This window comes from Astatotilapia calliptera, chromosome 9 (assembly GCF_900246225.1).
Source record: "Astatotilapia calliptera chromosome 9, fAstCal1.2, whole genome shotgun sequence".
In the NCBI taxonomy this organism is placed as follows: domain Eukaryota; kingdom Metazoa; phylum Chordata; class Actinopteri; order Cichliformes; family Cichlidae; genus Astatotilapia; species Astatotilapia calliptera.
Window position 1 is genome coordinate 11,926,637 of NC_039310.1, and position 19,503 is coordinate 11,946,139.

The 19,503-nt window shown below is 39.6% G+C and overlaps 1 protein-coding gene and 2 long non-coding RNA genes across 4 annotated transcripts in view; 2 read left to right on the plus strand and 1 right to left on the minus strand.

Annotated features, from left to right (window-relative positions):
- LOC113028881 (zinc finger protein 271-like) overlaps nucleotides 1-19,503 on the minus strand; it is an 84,424-nt gene that overhangs the window by 60,190 nt on the left and 4,731 nt on the right. The window lies entirely within an intron of this gene.
- On the plus strand, nucleotides 956-6,486 carry LOC113028883 (uncharacterized). Of its 2 annotated transcripts, none has more exons than XR_003273290.1 (3): nucleotides 956-1,320; nucleotides 2,410-2,482; nucleotides 2,726-6,486. It is a non-coding gene; the product is annotated as an uncharacterized LOC113028883 (long non-coding RNA). The 2 variants fall into 2 exon arrangements; XR_003273289.1 differs by lacking the exon at nucleotides 956-1,320 and adding an exon at nucleotides 2,153-2,229.
- On the plus strand, nucleotides 9,708-11,392 carry LOC113028885 (uncharacterized). The gene is made up of 2 exons (XR_003273292.1): nucleotides 9,708-10,078; nucleotides 10,625-11,392. It is a non-coding gene; the product is annotated as an uncharacterized LOC113028885 (long non-coding RNA).

Sequence of the window (19,503 nt, forward strand, 5' to 3'; positions counted from 1 at the left end):
TTGTTTTCACAGAAAATATTTATAATTTCAACATTTTATTACAGTAAAAAACAAAGTTTTATCCAGTCTCACAATTAACGGTTATTCAATCTATTTAATACAGTAAAAGGAAGTTTTTGGTTTTAAGCTCCATTACCGTTGGAATTTGACGGTGTTTTACTGTATATTTTACTGACTTTTGTTACAGTGTGGTCTGGTAACTTTATTAGTCACACTTTGGTAGCACCAGGTTGGATCTTCTTTTGCCTTCAGATCTTCTTTGAGTCATGATTTACATTCAACAACAAGCTGAAAACACTCCTCAGACATTTTGGTCCTTGTTGACATGACAACATGACACAGTTGCGGCAAATTATTTGGCTGCACATCAATCATGTGAAACTTCTGTTACACCACATCCTAAAGCTGCACCGTTGTATTTGAGTGCAGTGAAGTCATTGTGATGTTGAAGAAACCAGCTCCAGATGGTCAAAGCTTTGTGACATGACTTATCCATCTTGGAGCATTCATCAGAAGATGGTACACAGAAACTGTGTTCAACATGCACACACTTCTGAACCTGGACAGCTGCACTAAAACAAATACACAGTTACAATATCTACACAGTGCTAGTCTATATAAGACAGTTTAGGGATCTGAGGCTGACTTTGTGCTTCTAGCTGGAGTCCAGCCTGTTTAATCAGAAGAAGACTGACTTGGGAAATAATGAACAGTAGATGGCAGTAACACACCACTGACGCATCTAGCCTGCCAAACCCAAAGAAGAAGAACATGGCAGCAAGATTTCGGAAAGATTCACTCACTTTTTAACAATCCCATCAAATCTTGTAGATTATGATTGTAAGAGGCCTGTCTGAACTTAATATACAGATTTCATGCTGTAGTTAACTGTGTGATTTCTGATGGTTATGTTTAAGAGGTTTGTATTGAAAGTATTTTGTGATAGTTTATGGTGGGTCATGTGATTTGGGCGGTATTGATTGCTTATTTTAGGCACCTGTTCATGCAGTGTCAGTTGGAGCAGAGAGGATTGCTGAGTTTTTGGTTCTCTTGCGTGCTTCGCTTTAGTTTGTTTCTCTTAGTTTTCTTTTATTGATAAAGATTTAAGTTTCTTTTCTGTCTCAGTTAATCACTGTTTTGGGGGGAAGGTGTCAAAAAAAAGTATTCAGGTCCAGTCTCACCTTCTCAGCAACTTTTCATTTGATCCTGAAGTTGCTGACATTTGCCAACAAAAATCCATCTATGGAAGAACCTCAACATGGAGCATGGCATCAAGGATGGAGAGGATTAAAGTCAGCAGATATGGATCCAGACACGGAGGTAGGCCCTGGCTGTTAAATAATTGCTGAAGTGGAGTTAGAAGCTTCATTTACTGGTGGGTGTGCACAATAAGCTGCTGTTGTTAATTGAAAAGATTTGGCATGCATAGCCTGTTTGGGGCTGTTTGTCTGCAGTAGGATTGAATAAGCGTGGGCACAGGTGATTGTGTTTGTAATGAAATCGTGACACTGCTTTCTTCCTCCACAGTTGAACAGGGAGTCCAGTTTATGTATGCTGTGCAGTGTTGGGACTAACGCGTTATTAAGTAACGCGTTACAGTAACTACGTTATTATTGTGGTAACGAGCACGGTAACTAGTTATTATGCCAAAATCAGGAACGCGTTAGTCGTTACTGGGATTTAGATAGGCTCGTTACTTCGTGTGGTGGCTATCGCGGAGCTTCCACAGATTCAGTAACATTAGCAAGTGGTGGAGGCCAGCAGGTGGATGAGGGAAAAGAGAAGGAAAAGAGACCCGAGGCGGCCGCCGGTCCAAGTGTGAACTGAACTTCAGGTAAGAAGTTATGACCTGCAGTCTCTCTGGGTCAGATATGAACCAAGTTTATTTTCGTTATTCTGACTTTTTCCGTACTGCATGCTAGCTAGCATGACGGAGTTTCTATACAGCTGGGTGGGTGCTATGAAGTTAATGATGTTGAACTTTATTTTGTTCATAAGTTATTAGAGTTGCCAACCGTCCCGTCTGGTATTCAGAGAAAATATTACGCGTTTCTTATTGAGGTGAAAAGGAACAGTTTGTCCCGTAATTCAGCTACAATGAAAAAGGCACAAAGCTGGAGTTGTGATATTTTGATACAAAGAAGAGCTGCTCTACAGCCAAAGACTCTGGTCAGGAGAAGAGATTTTCCAGTGCCTACTCTCCTGGGTTCAGTGGGTGAAGTTGAACAGGTACATCCTAATGCAGTTTATGAACACGAGACTAGTTATCATGTCTTCAACTCTCACTGAGCTGACATCAGTGTGGTTGTTGATACTGCAAAACAGGATGGTTTAAACAGATGCTTTGAAGCCTCAGCAACAAACCACCTGCTCCAGCAGAGATGCTTAAACCAGTTTTGTCTTTTTTAGTCTGTGAAGCTGCAAAAATGGCAGACTGGAAGACTCGGATGGATTTCATCAATCTGAATCAGAATCTCAACAGGTATGTACTCAGCATTGTTGCCCAATGAGCAATGTTCAAGTGAAATCTGGTGGCAAATTGTATGAATGCAGCCAAAATGCAGAGTGTTTGTGTGATGCTATTCTGTATAAGAGTGAGCAATTTAGCCATTATTTAATTACTTTTTTGGTATCATTCAATGTTCTAAAGTGACTTGTGCCAAAGCATAACAGTAAATATGCTGGCCCATGTGGACCATATAGTTATAATCATTCCTTCTTTCAGGTGAAGACTTGTTGTCAGAACTGAAGGAGGAAGTTTAGGAAAACCAGCACATGATGCAGATAAATTTGAGCACTGTGGCTCGACAGGAGCAGGTCCTGCCTTACCTGAACACCTTTGTCAGTGATGGAGCTTCCTGTTTGTATCCAAACACTGGGTCAGTTAAAGAGGGTGGGGGGGTAAAGAAAGGCCACTTCCTCCCTTGTGTTGGTGTAGCTGAAGTTGTAGAAGTTAAATATTGCACAGTGCTGTGCCAATATTTTCTCCTCTTGCCTTTGGTGCAGTTTATCCATCTAGATTATTTTGGTATGGACAACCCACTTTTGTAGTTTTCTCTGAGCTCCGTGTCTCTGAAAAGTAATGTTTCCATCCTAAAGAAATCCAGACTGTGTTACAGATCTACTGACCTTGTAGGAATTCTTTTCTTTCCTCTGAACTACATCTGCTAACCATATCAGTGTCCTGGAGGAAGCACGTAAAGGCTTTGAACAAGAAGCTTGACTTCATGACAGGCTTCATGCTTCTTTGTAGTTGGCAGGTGTAGACACTGCACCAGATTACTGAGTTTTAACAAATTCATGCATTTCAATAATATTTGGGACTAGAAAAGGTGGCAGTCAAGAAACAGGCAGTGCTTCATTTAACAAAGTCAATATTTACAGCAGAAAAGATGCAGGTCTAGATCATTGGCTTTAAATATTTATTAAAAACCCTGGACTAACCTCCAGCCTTAAAGTCTGTCATGTCAAGAAACATGAACAGAACATTTAAAATGGCTGTCAGATAAAATCCACAGCAAACCTGATATGCTGCCAGTGCCAGCTAGTTTCCATGTTGGAAAAACACAGATGTGGAAGTGCTTTAAATTTCTCTGGAAACCACCAGCATGTGGTTTCACAATCAGACCTCCACGCATCATATTTCTGCCATGTTGTTTTTGAGACCAGTATGGCAAAAATCCTCATCTTGAGGCTCCAGAATGAGAATTCACAAATAAAAGGGGGCAGTAACAGCAGCTACAGCCATCTCTATGCTGTTAGCAAGGCTCTCCACTTTGTGTAGAAACTTGCACTGTGAAGTCCGGGGTTGTTTACATTCAATGCAATGCTGAAGACACTGGTGTTGCAATCATTGGAAGATGTAACAAAACGAAACGAAACACATTTTCATCTCTTAATGTTATATACAAATCTCTGATTTTCATTAGACTTGTTAACAATTAGAAGGAAACCCAACATTGAGAGTCTTAGGAAGATAATCACAGAGGCAGAAACTTTAAAACTGTATCATCTCAGGTTTCTTAAAATGAAGTATTCAAAGTCTGAGGTAGGGTTGTTATTTGAGGTATTCCTGGAAAATCTTTGAGGTCCATTTGAAAGCTCCAGATTCTTTAGATTGACTGTCTCATACTTTGATTGCGAATAGAGGATTGTAGCTCAAGTTAACATGGAAAGATAGAGGTCTAAAGTCTCTAAAACATTTGGATGTTCAGTCTCTGACAGAAGGTTTGGAGACATGTAGAAAGTTCAGTTTTGAATGGGTGAAACTAATATTTTATTCAGTTTCTCAAACACAAGGCAGATAATATTCTTCATGTACATTATTTTTTTTACAAATATTGGAACAACGAAATTAAACAAAACATTTTCATGAATTCATCTCTTAATGTTCTACACAACTTCTCATGCTGCTCTCTTATTTTCCAGTTTGTGTTTTGGATAGACTAAAATGTATTTACAATAGCCAGAGTTGACTGATTTCAAATATTTCTAAAATCCAATGGTTTAAAATTAAAAGGTCCGAAAATTCACCCCGTTCCTTTTATTTACTGAAAGAGATCAAATCTGAGACTGTTATGTTGAGCTATAAAAGCAAGAATGGTAAAAAATTTAATACAAAAAAGCTGATATACATTAGTGTCTGTAATTAAAGGAGCATTAGCAGCTGGCAAGGCTCTCCACTTGCTCCTTCAAAACTTGTATTGTGAAGCCCGAATTTGTTTACATTCATACCAGTGTTTAAAACAACAGGGTTGAATTCATATCAGTTGTCCAGTGGCATCGACCAGCCAAACATCTGGTATGTTGTTGTTGTTTTTTTGTTTGTTTGTTGTTGGTTTTTTTTTGTGGAGGGTCCATTGAGGTCCAGGCACAACCTTGCCCACAGGATGATGATAGGGGCCCTGATAATTTGCACCATTTGTGATTGAGTTTACCTCCAGGTGTTGGGTGTACTCCCTGAAACTGAATCACTGAAAGATGCAGAGTCAGTTCTTGTGTAATTATAGTCAATACATTTCACCAAATGCAATTAATTCCCAAGATAATGACTGAATTAAAAACAGTTCTGTTTAATAATTGGAGATACTGGCATGAAGTGGGACGCCCTGATTGAGATGCTGAGAATCTGGACTCCTCCTAAACTTTCTCCTTCTGTTTTGAACCAAGTCTTCACCTAAAGATGGAAGAAAACAGAAAATATTTAATGAGTACAATAGACCCAAAATTCAAAATGAATTCAGTTTCTCATGTTCTAGTAACCTTGAAAAACACTCACCTGTTTGTAGGTCAGTCCTGTCACCTCTGTCATCTCCCGTGGGTCATGGTAACGTTTTTGGTTAAAGTGATGGACAAGAGGTTTTTATCTGGCTGTCTGAGAACAGCCCCCGGGTCCTTCCTTTGACCACCTGGGTCTTTTCTTCATTCTCTCACACAGTGCTTTTGACATTCTGGTTCTGTGGGACAGCAAAACTGTTCCTCTGTGACAGAGCTGGAAACAGCTTCAGCAGCCTCAAAGATGTTGTTCCTCGTCTCCTTATTGAGAGCACTCCCCACCCATGCAGTGAGCTCTGCCATGGGGAGACTTCCTTCAAGGCTGCCGCCAGAACTCCACAAGTCTATATGGTCCACATGGCTCAGCTCATCTGTGGTGCCATGACTCACTGTAGAAAAGCCAATTATACCAGGGTAAACTGCTGAGTGGATTTTAAGGCCTAGAGTTGGTGTAGGCAAGAATGCACAGGACTGAAAAAATCATTTTTCCCTCATTGATCCACATTCATTGATTCATCATTTAGAAAACTGGGGGGAAAAATAACACTTAGTGTTCCTAAAACTTTTCACCTTATTTTACTGAATATTCATCTTTGTCTGCAATTTATCATTTTAACCACTAATGTCTGGAAAAAAAAAGAGTGTAATCTCACAGACCTGTTTGTAGGATTGGGTGGCAGGTTCTCCATTTCTTTATACCAGTGATGTCAAAGTGAGGCTGCAAGAGGTCGTTTATAAATTTGTAATCAGCTGTGTAAGATGGTAGCCTGGTATCACCTGCATATTAACTCACCTCCACATTTACTGTGGGAAATGGCCACTGATGTGTGAGTGGGTTTGTTTCACAACTGCTGTGAGCCAGTGGCTGTGATTGGGCTGGGTTCACTGAAGGCAGGTGTATTTGATTGCACTCTAGTCTAGTCTACTTATACTCCAGACTACAAGTACTGCTGTTAGTGATGGCCAAATGAAGCTTTCTGAAGTGTTGAAGCTTGTATTGGCCAAAAGTATGAAGAGCAGCTCGAATCTACAACTTTGAAATGAACTGCTTCATTATCATTGCCCAGTCACAGCTTCTGTTTAACATCATGTGATAATTCTGTCTGATATCAGGCTAACGTTGTGGTGCTTTGAACCTGTATTTTTCTCTGTGTGACACAATTTTGTCTGTTTCATGAATAAATGTGATGAATAAATTTGTTTAAACATGAACAATGGTGTGGTCTCCCTTTACTAGTGATTTAACATTTGTAAACATAACAGACCAAAAACATACAAGAATTTGCCTCCACTTAGACTTCTTCTGTTCTTTGGATTCATCATCAAACCATAAAGTGCTCTGCTGTGAGAATAATCTCTGAAGACTTGGTTTAACTACAATTGAATATAATAAACATACAATATTTGGGCCTTTGTAAAATTCAATCGCTAGTAAACTGATGATAAATAACATGGAAAAATATTTTTCTTTAATCCCTTGAACTGTTTTTATTTATTAAATAATGATGATGATATAGGAACCTCAATTGATTCAGCTAATAAAAGCGAGTCTCATCTCAAACCATTACCTGCTGGAAGGTGTACAGGACCTTAAAGATGCAATTTCTAAAAATGTATATTTTTCACCAAACAAAACAGAATGAAATTCAATTATTTTGATTACTGTTCAACTAATATTTGCATCACTTAACAGTTTTCCTGTAATATAAGTTCAAAGACGACAGTATTAAAAGTACAGAACTGTAATTTTGGTTGGACGTTGCTGTAATTGTCTCAGAAACTAGAATTGTGTGAGCTGTGGGCAACAGCAGTTAATGATGGTCCATTTGAAGCTGAAGCTCCAGCACATGGATAGCATCACGGTGCTGCAGAAATACTGTGTCGGGGCTTGGTACGTCTGACCAGAGACGTCTGAAGTTTCTTTCAGTACGTCACTGCTTCAGTCCTTGACTCAGTGGTTTATAAGGAAGTGAATCACTGGTGGAATTTGTGGTGTGTGTGTTAGTGATTTTTTTCTTTTGCAAGAGATCAGTGTGCAACATATTGACATACATTATTGGTCAATGACAAGTATTTTTATTGTCAATTGGGAAGAAATTGACCTCAGTGTGTTAAGGGTTTTTTTTTTTCTTTGTTGCTTCTTTTTGCTCTGTTTGTCTTTTCCTTTTCTTTTATAATAGAAACTGTGATCAAACTTTTATTTAAATTCTGAAGAGAGTGAACTACCTGAGGTCACAGAGATCTTAACCACTGACTCTAACTTCCAAAATCTAGTCAGTTGTTCTTTGAGGCCCTGCACATGTTTTTGCCAAATTTGAAAAAAATCTCAGTGGCGTTCAAGAAAGCTTATTTTCAAAACATGCACCAGAATCATAATGTTACAGAGGTCTGATACGTAATCCCATCAGTCAGGGAGTAACAAGAGTTTGTTTGTTGTTTAAAATTGCTGCCTTTCTCCACTCTAACCCTGCTGCTGTTCTCCGCACTATAATCACTTCTTAACCTTCTCTGTGCTGCTGGTTCTTGGAACCATTTTGCTGGATCCTGACAGTATGCTGGCATGTTGATACACCTCTCCTGTTTTGAGAGGAGGAGAGGTTTTAGTTCCAAAAGATGAAGAGCAAACTCCAGATGTATCACAATGTGCAAATAAAGCAGCACCCTTTGTCTTCCTCCTGCTGTTGTTTATTAGGTTGGTCCTGACATCGTGTTTTAAGTCTTATTTGTGTTTTGTTTGTTCTTTTCATCAGTTTGGAAACTTTTCCCTTCAACATTGTTATATCCTGCTGCCATTTGGTTTTACTACGTCTCTTCCTAAATAGAAGTTGCATCAGTGATAGCAGAGATATCTAAACAACCTCTGCATGTTCCATGGGAATTTCTAAGCCTGCACTTATTCCAGTGTTGAATACTCAAGTGTCAATTTAAAATTCTTTGGTTTTGTGGTTCCTTTGAAGTGGTTTTATTTAGGATCCTTATTACTCTTTTTTTTGCTCAAAACATGGGTGTGTGTATTATAGGTGACTGATATATCCATAATGTGGAGTATCCACAATAGTTTGTGATGTATTATCACCCCACTAAGTTTTATTTCAGATATTTTATTTTAATTCTGTTATTTGTCATCAGGAGTTTTGTTTTGCTCAGATTGAGTGTTAATTGATTATAGAAAAAACAAGTCTTCAATTTTTTTTAAACCCTTTTTTCAGTTCATTCAGAAGTTGTTCCAAGTTACTTCCACAATAACTTTGTATCATCTGCAAACAATATCACTTCTGTGTCTTTGAAATTACTTCAAATTAAGACATGTTAACACAAACACATTTAAAAAAATAAAAACCTTACCCATTTATCTCTCATGGCCCTGGTGCCATCTGTCTGCATTGACTTGATAATTAATCAGAGGTAGCAGGGTGTGATACAGGAACTCTAAAAAGACACATTAGCGTATGTTTGGTGGTCACTGGCTGAACTGGGTACGTCTCTAACTCTGAATGAGCCAAAGGGGGCCAGATGCATGTGTCTGTGGGTTTATGATGGGCGTTGGTGTAGATCGTTAGCCTTGCTATTGTTGACGTTGACTTATGGCTCCGAAAGACTTGGTCGTTGTGTCCTTGGCAAGACACTTCACCCGTTGCCTACTGATGGTGGTCAGTGGCGCCAGTGTCCGGCAGCCTCGCCTCTGTCAGTGCGCCCCAGGGCAGCTGTGGCTACAATGTAGCTTGCCATCACCAGTGTGTGAATGTGTGTGTGAACGTGTGGATGACTGGATGTATAAAGCGCTTTGGGGTCCTTAAGAACTAAGTAAAGTGCTATACAAATACAGGCCATTTATGTGGGTGTTTTAATTTCAGAGACTTTTACAATGTAGAGGTGCATTTCAAAGAAGGTGAAACTAATATCATTGTGATATTCGGTGTCATATTTTTTAATAGTTTACCCGAGTGTGAAAACCTTGGTTTGGCCTCTAAAAGCTGCTGTGGGGGTTTACACAGAGGCGCAACTGAACACCTGCAGGTCAAATTAGTGTGAGGATGCATTTGCAAAAATGCTCTGTGAGTGGAAAGTTCTTTGGGTGATCTAATACTGCGTTAATTAATGCAAACATGGAATCAGTTCAATTCAGTAATTAGCTGCTAAGTGCTGCTCAAACATGAGCACACCAGTGAGGGAAACAATTCCTATATTAAAATGTTAATAAAAGTAATAAAAGATACTTTGCAGCTGAGGAAAACCTTTGTTACTCTGAGAAATACATCAAGTCCATCTTGTTCCAATTTACTGTAGACTTATTTACAAGGAGTCACCAGCCCCTCACCCCACACTTCAAGCCCGCTTGAGTAGAAATTCTGTACCCAGGTTGGAGATCACACTGTGTCATTTCTTGAAGTATCAGTGATTAAAATATAAAATTTCAGGCATTAAGTGTTTCATATTTTATAAAGTGTGAGCTGGAAGGATTTGGTAAAGCTCATTTGTACGGCTGCTTTCTAACTGTACTTTCTTTTTTCAGACCTGAGAAACAGCATTTTAAAGAAATGTAAATGATGCCAGTTGGTAGAAACAGCCTGACTGCTTGTAAAGAGACTCACAAAAGAAGAAGCTCAAGCCCCCACATTCCTGCCCACACCCACAAACCTCCTTAAAAGCCCAGGAGTATTGCTCTTAAGTCCTAAGTCTGTCAGTCTTAAGTCACCTTCCTGCCTGGTTTGGAGCTCTTTCATCAGAGATACTTTCTCCAGTTTTCCTGTTTTAATCACTGGGATTTCAAAGATGGAAGATTATGGGATGCACTTTTCTCCAGGTATGTACTCAGCATTGTTGACTGGTGAGCTAATATGAACAGAGTTGGCTAACTTCTAAGACAACGTGCAAAAATACTCTTTCACTCTGTGTTGTAAGTCCAGATGGCAGAAGTCACCATTTCTCCCTCCACAGTTGAACAGAGTCCACTTTAAATTCTTTTTGGTTTTAAAGAATCTACAAATATCCGACTTCTTTTTTTTCTCTACTTTGTGGGAACCTTTTGTGTTTAAGATTCATTGTGTTGATGCTCAGTCATCAGGTAAGTAAATCCCTGAAGCTTGATTCAGTTCACCTGGATGTAATGTTTTCAATGGGAGAAATGTTTTGTGACTTCGTCAGTCTGAGACCTTTTGGGATTTAAGACTCATAATTTAACCTTTGTTAATTTTTTCTGTTACAAAGTCAGTCGTGCCAAAACATATCAGCAACTGACTCATGTGGACCATATAGACTTGTTCTTAATTGTTCTTGTTCTTAAAATAATTACCCCCAGGGATCAAAGTATTCTGATTCTTACTTTGCCTCTGTCTCTTTACCCTCACAGACTCGTGGAGTTCAGGCAGCAGCCCTGAAGGGAGTCTTTCCTTGGAAGAACTCGCTACATGGGCAGAGAGTGCTCTAAAAATGGAGATGAGCAACAAAACTACCTCTGAGGCTGTTTTCATCTGTGGTTCAGTTTCAGGGAGAGGGACAGCCCCCACGCAGGGAGTCGTATACCCAGCACCTAGAGATGATCACAAATGGTCCAAATTATCACGCCCCCTATCATCATTCTGTGGGCAATTTTGCAGCTGGACGTCAATGGACCTTCCCCACCTCACCCCAGATGTTTGGCTGGTCGATCCCACCAGGCAACTGACATTATGATTGCAACACCAGTGTCTTCAGCACTGCATAGAATGTGAACAACCCCGGACTTCACAGTTTTTACAGAGAAAGCGGAGAGCCTTGCTAACAGCTAAAGATGGCTGTAGCTACTGTTACATCTCTTTCATTTCTCAACTATCATTCTGAAGCCTTAAGATGGGTATTTCTGATATACTGGACGCTAATGTTATTTTTTTTATGTTTTCATTTTAATGTAAAGTTATTTAAAAGTTAACACAGAGGCAGGTTTGATAAAACTCAGTGAACTTCTTCGTCATTTACACAAAAACAAGGAAAAATTAGCTTGGTCATAGTTGGTGGGGTAGATTAAGGCTTGTGTGAGTGATTGATAAAGTCCACTTTTTATATGGTGTAACTGTTGTAAAGTCAACATGAATCTGTAATGATTTTTCTTCCAATAAACGAGGACTTTGCTAAAACGAAATACTTTCTCCATGCGTCATTTTTATTGAGTCTCAAACATATTTGGTGTTAAAAAGTGTAATGAAATCTCATGTTTGGTTTCTTGTCACAGGTGGGTGTGTGCTTTCTCCTTCACACATCAGCCAAGGTGGAGAGCCTTACAACAGTTAATGTTCAATATCACAGATATTGTAAATAGTAGCTAGTATCAATGACTGAGCTGACAGGATATCAGGATTCTGATCTGTTCTGTTTTCTGTACTTTTAGTAAATGGTAGGTATGGGGTGAATATTAGGCAGTGTTGGGCAAGTTACTTTGAAAAAGTAATTCAATTATAGTTACTAGTTAGTTCTTCAAAAAAGTAATTGAGTTAGTAACTGAGTTACAATATTCTAAAAGTAATTAATTACTTGAAAAGTAACCATTGCGTTACTTTAAAAAAAAAAAAGAAAGTTTAACCCTCTGGGGTCCAGGGTATAATCGGCCGTTTAAAAACTATTTACTTTGCCTTGTTTGGTATCATTCTTTTCAGCACAACCTCACGTGCCTGAATTTACAGTCATGTTTTCATTTTGACATACTGTATTAACACAATTGATCCAAAATCAGACAAAAAACATAGAGTAGAAAAGTTATATTTTTTACTGTAACAACCACAAACATCTTTAATGAATCATATTTCATAACTTTAAATGCAAATATTAATTGTCAAGTTTAAAATCCTTTGAACAAGTTTTGCAAACAAAGTTATTTGCATCCATTTACCTTTTACCCTTTTTTTTTTTTTTTTTAAATAACCATTTCAAACTATTTACAGAACAATCAGCTGTTCTGCCTTCAATAAGATGCCACACATTATTTATGTGGACAAAATATAATTTCTGTCCACATAAAGGAGAACATCACAGCCTGATACCTGCAGGTCTGACGGCAGCGGGTGTATCACTCCTTTTTCCACCTGGAGACAGCAGTCGCCGCATTGTTCTGACACACAACACAAAACTATCCACAACACTACACGCTGGTCCAAATTCATGGGCTGCATCCTCCTGAGGACACGGCCTTTGCTGTCTACGTGGGCCGGATTCTCAGAAGGTCGGGTAGGCCGGAAGTAAACGGCTGGGGAAATTGGACGGTCTAGCCTTCTGATTAGCGTCACCGCTGTCTCGGTGGAGTTTAATAAACTCAGCCGTCTGCTCCTTGCTATCTAAAATATAACCGGACACTGGCGTAAATTCTCGACCATCTCATACTTCTGTTTAATCAGTTTTCTGTTTGACGTTTATTCAGCTGTGTAAAAACCAAGGAGGAACCCACCCGGGGGATTAATAAAGTTTTATTTTATCTAATTTAATTTACTTTAATCTCAGCCAAACCGATTGACTCACGAACAAATAAAACACTGAAAAAAGCCCAACAATAACATTTTTAGTTTGTCTAAGTGACTTGTATATAGAGATTGAAAATGTGACGTCATTCAGGGGTAAAACCGCAAAGAATTCTGGGAACTCGTGGCAAGAGGTACTAGCGCACGCAGGCTTTCAATTGAAATCAGTTATACAGCGATAAAAAGAAACACAAAAATGGCAAGAAGCTGTTGTATTATTAACTGCAATAGCCGGTCGCATGACAGCCACGGGAAGCCGACGGGTAAAGAGATCGGTTGTTATCGGATTACGTCGTTGAAGAGAAATTGTTCGAGCCATGTTTCCGAAGTAACAAAGAGGCGACGGGTGGCCTGGATTGCAGCCATTCAAAGATCAAATATAACGTCCCAGAACCCTCCAGCTCACAGGTTAGTCTGCTCCAAGCATTTACACAAAGGTCAGTCTGCTGTTGTAGTTAATACGTCATTTTTCTTAACATAATTGGTGATATAGGTTACAAGCAAGTCTGGCGCTGAACAGAAATTGTCGCGCTATGCTCCTTTGTTTATTGTGCATAAATAGTGAATTGTCCTGACACAATATTGCGTTTCGCTTACATACTTTTATTCACAGGATAAAACAGGTTTTTTGTATCACTAATTGCCCAGTGCGATTACAGCATACAGTATTATTGTCACTGCTACATTTCTGTGATGCGAACAGAAATTATTTCCACTACTAATTAATTACCATTGAGCTCAAAGGTCCTATTAATAAACGGTTAACGAATGTGTATTTATGACGACGATTTGTGAGACTGGTAAACTTATGATATGTACGATGGTCTTTACTTTCTACACGGTGCATTTCAAGGTCCTGCACCCATCCGTCGGTAAACTGTACCTGGGCTTGTTGCAGTGACCTGAAGTTACTAAACTTCATGAGTGTATGCACTCACTCCAAGAACCGTATGATTATAAATATGAGCGTGGTGAAAGTTGGGCAGCACGCTAACGTATTTTGTCCCTCTGTAAGGGTCTAACCCTTTCACTCCTTTGATTTTTTTTCCTCTTTTCTTTGACTTTTCATCAAGTCTGTCTTTGTACGAACCGGCATTGTTCTCCTTCGTTTTGTACATACCTTTTTGGGGGGCAAAGAAAAAGCAAGAATTTATTGGAACCGAAGAATGAACGTTTTGCGGTGCTGCAAATGCTTGCATTTGATGCGGTACTTGGATTGTTTTGCCACGAGTTCCCGGCATGCAATGCGCGAAAGTCACGTGGTCTGTCAATCTCTATTACGTTTAACCTGAGTAGCGAAACTCCGATCTGAAACTGATGTGCCATTCTCGGCGGCTTCAGTGACTCTCGAGCTCCCGGCTAGCTATCGAGCTGGTGGGTAGCAGACGTCTCCGAAAACGTCGAAGCACTTTTGCAAATATGGGATATCTTGATAAACGGAGCAGATATTTGATGTTTACACAGCTACTTTCTCGCCTGAAAATATGTTAAAAGTTTATTTTGTGACCCAGAAAGATTAGTGAGAGTAATTTTAAAACTTAGTAGCGGCCGCCATTGTTGAAAACTGGAGTTTGGCTGGGCCGCGCTATGAATTCTGGGATATGGTGGGCCACGAAGGACACACCCGACCCATCCTTCAAATTCGGGGAAAAGAAGGACGCATTTGTCGGCTGCATTCGGAGGAGTCTACGAATTTGGACAGCCTTTGGCGCGTCGCTGTGACGTAATCGGTCTACAAATGCAGCCTCAGGAGGATGCAGCCCATGAATTTGGACACGACCACTAACTACACAAGACAACACATTAACTACACACTCCAAACACGCTAAACGTCACAAATCTCTCACATCTCAAAACTCGCGCTCTCTCTTTTTCTGCTGTCTCTCTCTGTCTCTCTCTCGCCATCACTCATAAAACTTCCCCTGGTTTTTTGGGGTTTTTTTGCTCATAAGCAGAGTGTGCTTGCTAGCGCTAACATGACGAAACTATTGAGGAAAAAAAAACGCTGCGTATATATTGTTTATCATGACTCTGGTTTTACGTGGCCTATCAACACAATTTAAAACTGGTATATATCACCTTGTTGCTTTGTCTTTAAGTGGTCATGTGATTGACTTACCACGACTACTTTATTCTTCCTCAGTCAAACAGCAGCACTCATGTGATTGTTTTGCCCCCTTAGCTCCAGGTGTTGTGCTAGACAGTGATCGTGATTGCCGTCCGCGGGGGCGCGCAGCTGCTTAAAGCTGTAGCATCCAGATTAGGCTACTTCCGTGCAACTGATATAAGATGCGGTAAGCTGAACACAGCTTCAACCGTCTGTTTGATGAAAAATAGTAATGGACCGCATTTTCTTGTTAGTAGCTGTAACGGCGTTGTAACGATAGGAATAGTAATTAGTTAGATTACTCGTTACTGAAAAAAGTAACGCCGTTACTTGTAACTCCGTCATTCCCATCACTGATATTAGGCCCTTTATCTTAAAACCTGTTGATTTGAGAAATATTAGAATTCAATAGAATCTGTGGCTTCTGGAAATACCTTCATGTGTGCTCAATCATCCAGGTAAGGACATCCCAAAAAGTCAATTCTGTTCATCTAAACGTAGCATTTTCAGTACAACAAACGTTTACAGAAAAACGTACAGGTCAGTGGCCACTCTTTCAGTGATGAGGACGTACACATTAATGGTCATTGAGCTCTTGTGTCAGGGAACTCCAGTGTGGGTACTGGTGGCTTTTATGATTTGATCTTTGTAGTCATTTAACTTCCTGTCCCCTCTTAGTTTCTCCATGACCAGAGCTTCTAGACACAGGCATAAACACAAACATGAAGCTTAAAGCTGCCTTACCTTTTCTTCAATGGCCGGCCAGCTGGTTATGGTCCGTTCTGTCTATGGGATGAGTATTGATAAGATTGTCACGATTCAGATTCCATTTTCGATTCTGTTTAACGATTCGATTTGTCGAGGAAAACCTGTTATTTTATTGTTACTTGGTTATCATTTACAGGCACTGTCATTATTTCATCATTACTTCATTAGTCTGTATTACTTATCTTCAGTTTATCATGTATCATTTATTGTTTATTTCAGAGCACGTAGGATAAAACCCATTCTAGATGTAATACTCTATCATGTGGCGAAAGCACCTCTCGAGCTAGAGGGTCCAGTTGGGCCTCCTGCAGTCACTTGCAGGCTTACACAAACATGCACATACACGTTCACATACACACTTATTAAGGAAAGGGAGGTCGTCTCAGGACATGATCCCTGTTGGACATACACTCACAAAATACACACTCATGAACACACTATTGGTTAAGTTCCCAGAAAACCGGAGTGGAAACATCTGGAAGATGTTGTTGTTCTTAGCCATAGAAGGACATAGAAGGAGATAGGGGAATGTTTCTGAATTCTTCTGACGTCATAATGACTATAAACTCTTTTTTTTTTTTAAAGGAGAACACTAAGGTTGATTAGCTTAGAACTTTGGTTTACATCTACATTTACATCTTTTACAAATTTAGGAGTAACATGGCCCTACAAACCCAACAGTGAGACTTCAATGGGGTGTCACAGGGTCCCCGGGAAAAAAATTGTAAATGTAAAATAATGAAATAAATATTCTTCTGTAGCAATAACAAAGTATAACATAAATTATTCTGTAGCAATTACACAAGAATATCCAGTAATGTCCCTGCCTACAATTAAACACATTCACTTACCAAAAATCGGGGTATCTGCTGTGGCAAATGGGTGCAAGGCTTTGACCACAAACTCAGTCACTGCTCGGTGACATTCGTCTATCCTGGCCTGAAAGGAGACGCTACCGGTAGACTGCAGTGAGAACTGCCAGCATCTGAGCCAGCCAGACTCTGTCTCTCTCATCATGGTCACCTAAATGCACAGTAATGGCAGGTTTTGTAATAAGGCAGATCGCGCTAACATAATATGCACTGTTAGTTGATTATTTACCTGCCGCATTAACGGGAGAGGACGTGCAAACGTTACCGCTGCTGCTGGGTTGAGATTCACGAGTCCGGAGCGGAATTAAAAACACGACATTCATTTAAGGTTATCGCGTGTTTTGTGAGCAAATGCTTTTGCATATTCGTAGTGTTTCCTCCCTTAAATGAAATATCTACTTGGCAAGTATTGCAAGTTGCCCTGTTGTCATCCGTTCTCGTAAAGTATAATCAAACTTTTTAGCGTTTGAGCCGCCATGTTTCCTGCCAGGTAAATGACGCTCCGCAACGTGGTGACGTCATTCGGGGCGACTGGAATCATTAAGGGAATCGTTTGCAAAAATGGCAAACAATTCCAAGGAATTGAAACAGTAGGAACCGGTTCTCAACAAGAAGCAGTTTTCGATACCCATCCCTAGTTCTGTCACATCCAAAGGCGTCTCCTGGATCCTGTTTTCTCCTGGCTGGTTCCTGTTTTGGGCTGAGGTGTCCATAACCCTGCTCGCCACTGATTTTTGCGTCTTGGGAGTCGTTGAATAAACCTTTTGAATTTCCACACATTAACGTGGGCTACACAGACAACTTCTACTCAGGCTCCAGCTCCATCAAGGGTGGCTCTGATAAATGTGAGGTTTTAGCAAATAAAACGTTCATTATAAACAATTTTTTTTCTTCCAGTGGATTGGATCTGCTGTTTGTGACTGAGACACAGATGAGAGTGGGTGAGCCTAGCTTTATTTCTGAACTGTTACCCTCCGACTGCTCATTTCTTAATGCTCCAAGGAGATCAGGTAGAGAAGGAGGAATATTGACTGTTTTTAAGAAAATAACTTTCACTACAAACAACTCCATGTACTGGTTTCCCCTCCAGCGTTGAACTTCTCATATCTGACCCTTGACGCTCTCAACCGGTTGTGTGTGCAGTAATCTATCAGCGCCTAACTTTAACAAAGATTTTTAAATGACTTTTCATGTTTTGGGCTGAAATTGTACCGAAACAGGATCAGATTATAATAGTTGGTGATTTTAATATTAATGTCTGTTGCCCTGATGGACTGCTTGCTCAGGAGTTTTTAAATCTTATTCAGTGTTTTGACCTTGTACAGTTTGTAGAAGGCCCTACACACCAGCAGGAGCAGACTCTTGACCTGGTGTTATCATATGGTTTATCTGTTTTATATTTGGAAATGTGGGATTCAGTGTTCTCTCATCACAAACCTGTTTTATTTGACATTTCTCTTGTGCATGAGTTTAAAGCTCGCGCTCCACCCCGCCGCTGCTCTCTTCTCCTCCACTTTTATAAAGAAAATCTTTACCGATCCCGAGATTACTTATTGGGCCCACCCCAGATGAGCTGCTTTTGCAGTTCCAGGAAACCTGTACTCAGACCCTAAACACTGTGAACCCATTAAAAACCAGGCTCTCAAAACGTGTTCCTCAGCCCTGGTTAAATGAATCCACCCGAGCAGTCAGGCGTCAGTGTAGGAGAGCAGAGTGAAAGTGGAAGAAAGACAAATTGCAGGTTTCTTTTGAAATGTTAAAAGAATGTTGGAAATTTGATCAGAATACAGTGAAAATGAGAGAAACAGATATTTTTCTCAGATCATTGTGTTAAATTGTCATAATCGCCGTGTTCTCTTTAACACTATCAGCTCTACTCTAAACAACCCTGAAGCCTCTGCTGACACATGTAATCAGTTCTTTTATTTCTTTGTAAACAAGGTCGAGTCTGTCAGGTCAGCAACAGTACTTCCTACAAATGACCCATCAGTGTTTATTCTCTGCTCAGCTGTTTTACATTCGTTTGAGCCTGTTTCATTCACAGTTCTTAATGAGCTGGTTAGACAAATGAAACCCTCTGATTCTCCTGCAGATGTTATCCCTGCATGGCTCTTTAAAGAGGTTTTTCCCTCGATTGGAACTTCAGTCCTTGCCGTTATAAATAGCAGTATGACTTCTAGTGTGGTTCGCGATGGTTTTAAACATGCAATTGTACATCCTTTATTTAAAAAAACTGGCCTTGAACCCTCAGTTTTCTCAAATTATAGACCGATCTCAAAACTCCCAGAACATAGTATTTACCCAATTCAATACAATTTTGATACTAATGGTATTATGGAGGTTTTTTAGTCTGGTGTTAAACATTTACATTCCACTGAAACAGCACTCTCACAGGTTTTTAATGACGTTCTTATAGAAAATGAAATGATTTTTGAACTAAAGTGGACGATAGAAGATTGAAAAATGCTGCCTGGTCTGATGGGTCTCAATTTCTGCAACACTCAGATTTTAGTGTCAGAATTTGTCTTAAACAACAAAAGCATGGATCCATCCTGCCTTGTATCAGGAAACGCTGATAAATTGAGCAAGTGAAACCACAACTTTAAAAGATTATTCTCCAAAATGAATCTTTTTGACAGCTTAACCCTTAGATGCACACGTGGTATCAAAAATGACCCCACGGCTTGTTTTTCTTCAAAATCTTTAAAATGCAAAGTTGTAATATATTCATATTCCAGGTATTCCTCATAAAATATGTTTGTAACATGAGGCCATTTGCATTTTTATTTATTTTTTCATTAATTTTTAAAAAAATGCAGTTTTTGTATCACTACCCCACTCTTCCACAAGTGGGGTCAAAAATTACCCCAAGCAGTTCCTATGGAATTTTCTATGAAACTTTCATTCTTAGCACCTCTGACTGTCCCACTTACACTTCTGATGGATCAAGAATTAATTTTTACACAGTAACATACACGATTTATAGTCAGGGCTGCAC